Here is a 4,343-nt window from a genome sequence, read left to right as displayed (position 1 = left end):
ACAAGTGCCTGGATTAGGACCTGCGCCGCTTCCTGTGTGAGGCAGGGTCGTACTCTGCGGATGTTGTAGAGCATGAACCTACAGGAACGGGCCACCGCCTTGATGTTAGTTGAGAACGACAGGGTGTTGTCCAGGATCACGCCAAGGTTCTTAGCGCTCTGGGAGGAGGACACAATGGAGTTGTCAACCGTGATGGCGAGATCATGGAACGGGCAGTCCTTCCCCGGGAGGAAGAGCAGCTCCGTCTTGCCGAAGTTCAGCTTGAGGTGGTGATCCGTCATCCACACTGATATGTCTGCCAGACATGCAAAGATGCGATTCGCCACCTGGTAATCAGAAGGGGGAAAGGAGAAGATGAATTGTGTGTCATCTGCATAGCAATGATAGGAGAGACCATGTGAGGTTATGACAGAGCCAAGTGACTTGGTGTATAGCGAGAATAGGAGAGGGCCTAGAACAGAGCCCTGGGGGACACCAGTGGTGAGAGCGTGTGGTGAGGAGACAGATTCTCGCCACGCCACCTGGTAGGAGCGACCTGTCAGGTAGGACGCAATCCAAGCGTGGGCCGCGCCGGAGATGCCCAACTCGGAGAGGGTGGAGAGGAGGATCTGATGGTTCACTGTATCGAAGGCAGTCGATAGGTCTAGAAGGATGAGAGCAGAGGAGAGAGAGTTAGCTTTAGCGGTGCGGAGCGCCTCTGTGATACAGAGAAGAGCAGTCTCAGTTGAATGACTAGTCTTGAAACCTGACTGATTTGGATCAAGAAGGTCATTCTGAGAGAGATAGCGGGAGAGCTGACCAAGGACGGCACGTTCAAGAGTTTTGGAGAGAAAAGAAAGAAGGGATACTGGTCTGTAGTTGTTGACATCGGAGGGATCGAGTGTAGGTTTTTTCAGAAGGGGTGCAACTCTCGCTCTCTTGAAGACGGAAGGGACGTAGCCAGCGGTCAGGGATAAGTTGATGAGCGAGGTGAGGTAAGGGAGAAGGTCTCCGGAAATGGTCTGGAGAAGAGAGGAGGGGATAGGTTCGAGCAGGCAGGTTGTTGGCAGGTTGATATGAGTCTGGAAGGAGAGTTTACAGTCTAGCCAGACACCTAGGTACCTATAGATGTCCACATATTCAAGGTCGGAACCATCCAGGGTGGTGATGCTGGTCAGGCTTGCGGGTGCAGGCAGCAAACGGTTGAAAAGCATGCATTTGGTTTTATTAGCGATTAAGAGCAGTTGGAGGCCACGGAAGGAGTTTTGTATGGCATTGAAGCTCGTTTGGAGGTTAGATAGCAGAGTGTCCAAGGACGGGCCGGAAGTATATAGAATGGTGTCGTCTGCGTAGAGGTGGATCAGGGAATCGGCCGCAGCAAGAGCAACATCATTGATATATACAGAGAAAAGAGTCAGCCCGAGGATTGAACCCTGTGGCACCCCCATAGAGACTGCCAGAGGACAGGACAGCATGCCCTCCGATTTGACACACTGAACTCTGTCTGCAAAGTAGTTGGTGAACCAGGCAAGGCAGTCATCCAAAAAACTGAGGCTACTGAGTCTGCCGATAAGAATATGGTGATTGACAGAGTCGAAAACCTTGGCAAGGTCGATGAAGACGGCTGCACAGTACTGTCTTTTATCGATGGCAGTTATGATATTGTTTAGTACCTTGAGCGTGGCTGAGGTGCACTGAGCTGCTCGGAAACCAGATTGCACAGCGGAGAAGGTACGGTGGGATTCGAGATGGTCAGTGACCTGTTTGTTGACTTGGCTTTCGAAGACCTTAGATAGACAGGGCAGGATGGATATAGGTCTATAACAGTTTGGGTCCAGGGTCAAAGGGGGATGACTGCGGCAGCTTTCCAATGCTTTGGGATCTCAGACGATATGAAAGAGAGGTTGAACAGGCTGGTAATAGGGGTTGCGACAATGGCGGATAGTTTCAGAAATAGAGGGTCCAGATTGTCAAGCCCAGCTGATTTGTACGTTTTCAGGTTTAGCAGCTCTTTCAGAACATCTGCTATCTGGATTTGGGTAATGGAGAAGCTGGAGAGGCTTGGGCGAGTAGCTGCGGGGGGGGAGCTGTTGGCCGAGGTTGGAGTAGCCAGGAGGAAGACATGGCCAGCCGTTGAGAAATGCTTGTTGAAGTTTTCGATAATCATGGATTTATCGGTGGTGACCGTGTTACCTAGCCTCAGTGCAGTGGTGCTCTTGTTCTCCATGGACTTTACTGTGTCCCAGAACTTTTTGGAGTTAGAGCTACAGGATGCAAATTTCTGCCTGAAGAAGCTGGCCTTTGCTTTCGTGACCGACTGCGTGTATTGGTTCCTGACTTCCCTGAACAGTTGCATATCACGGGGACTATTCGATGCTATTGCAGTCCACCACAGGATGTTTTTGTGCTGGTCGAGGGCAGTCAGGTCTGGAATGAACCAAGGGCTATATCTGTTCTTAGTTCTGCATTTTTTGAACGGAGCATGCTTATCTAAAATGGTGAGGAAGTTACTTTTAAAGAATGACCAGGCATCCTCAACTGACGGGATGAGGTCAATATCCTTCCAGGATACCCGGGCCAGGTCGATTAGAAAGGCCTGCTCACAGAAGTGTTTTTGGGAGCGTTTGACAGTGATGAGGGGTGGTCGTTTGACTGCGGCTCCGTAGCGGATACAGGCAATGAGGCAGTGATCGCTGAGATCCTGGTTGAAGACAGCGGAGGTGTATTTGGAGGGCCAGTTGGTCAGGAGGGTGCCCTTGTTTACAGATTTAGGGTTGTACCTGGTGGGTTCCTTGATGATTTGTGTTAGTTTGAGGGCTTCTATCTTAGATTGTAGGACTGCCGGGGTGTTAAGCATATCCCAGTTTAGGTCACCTAACAGAACAAACTCTGAAGCTAGATGGGGGGCGATCACTTCACAAATGGTGTCCAGGGCACAGCTGGGAGCTGAGGGGGGTCGGTACAAGGTAGCAACATTGAGAGACTTATTTCTGGAGAGAGTCATTTTTAAAATTAGCCTCAGGCTACTACACAAGCTGTTCTCTCATCAGGTGATCATATTTTCACCCATCAGTACTATTCTTAATTAAATCTTGTATATGTAAAATTAGTTTCGATTTAGAATGGCTGATTGTCAAATCGTCAGGAACAGGGTCAGGGGAAAAATACATCATCTGTATACACTGGAATAGTGAATGTAGGCCGCTCTCCCGTGGTTTGTTTATTCAATCATACAGGGTAGGCTACTCCGTTTTAATAGAATGTGCTTTATATGAGCAGCTGAGAAATACATATACATATATATTTTTAGTGGCAACCATCAAATCTCAGGTGAAATACTGCTCAAACTATTTATGTCACAGGCCCTCCAGTGCATCCTGTAGCTCTAACTCCCAGTGCTTAATTTGGGAAACCAAATGAAATCTTTTCGGGAACATCGATAGTAACATGTTTTCTGTCAGGATGTGGCAAGGATTGTTCAGGTGTTGGTCACTAGTTGCCCCCATTGTGCTTTTCTGACCCGTTTGTTTTTCCCTTGTTCTAGTTATTAGTTGCACCTGTGCCTCATTTCCCTTGAATGTATTTAAACCCTTAGTGTTCCTCAGTTCTTTGCTCTGTGTTTGTATGTTAGCACCCAGCCATGCTGTGAACTTTTGTTTCTCTAGTTGGATTTTCTTGAGGTACTCTGGTTTTGTTCTTGTTGATTTTTGATTATTCTTTTGAGGTTTGTTTTTTCCCTGCTTACCACTTTGTGGATTTTCCTTGTGTCTTGGAGGATATACATTTTTTTATCTTGTAATTACTTTTGACGTTGTGGATTTATATTTTTGCCTGAAGATCTTTTACTTTTTTCTTTATTAAATTACCATCACTAGTACTGCTGTCTCTGCCTCATCTTCTGTGTTCTGCCAACTATTAGTGGCTCAGTTTACTAAGTGACTGTTTCTCACACCGGAGACCTGAGTTCGTAACCGGGTCCTGACAGTTTTCACAACTAAACGTATTTCATTAAACTGTTGATAGCCCCGTTCTATACTACATTCACTATAATTGTAGGCTACCTCTGTAAGCCGCCCTGCACAATAACTGAATCAACAGCATCCCCTAGGCCTACACATTCTCTCCCAGATTCATGGATAGAAAGTTTGGAATGTAGCATACAGTAACCAGTCCATCCAGTATGCGTAATAAAACAGTCCACACTCAAAGGCGAATACTAGAATGTGTTGAATTTTGGAGTATTACATACAAAATACATCTTAAATATGTTTAATTTTAAATGTTTTCCTGCCGTGTGTAATATGAGGCAGATGATTAGGCTATGTAGATTATTGCATAACGGCACAATATGTTTTGGGGGTGGG

The sequence above is a fragment of the Oncorhynchus gorbuscha genome, linkage group LG10, assembly GCF_021184085.1.
Source record: "Oncorhynchus gorbuscha isolate QuinsamMale2020 ecotype Even-year linkage group LG10, OgorEven_v1.0, whole genome shotgun sequence".
In the NCBI taxonomy this organism is placed as follows: domain Eukaryota; kingdom Metazoa; phylum Chordata; class Actinopteri; order Salmoniformes; family Salmonidae; genus Oncorhynchus; species Oncorhynchus gorbuscha.
This window is presented reverse-complemented; position numbering follows the sequence as displayed.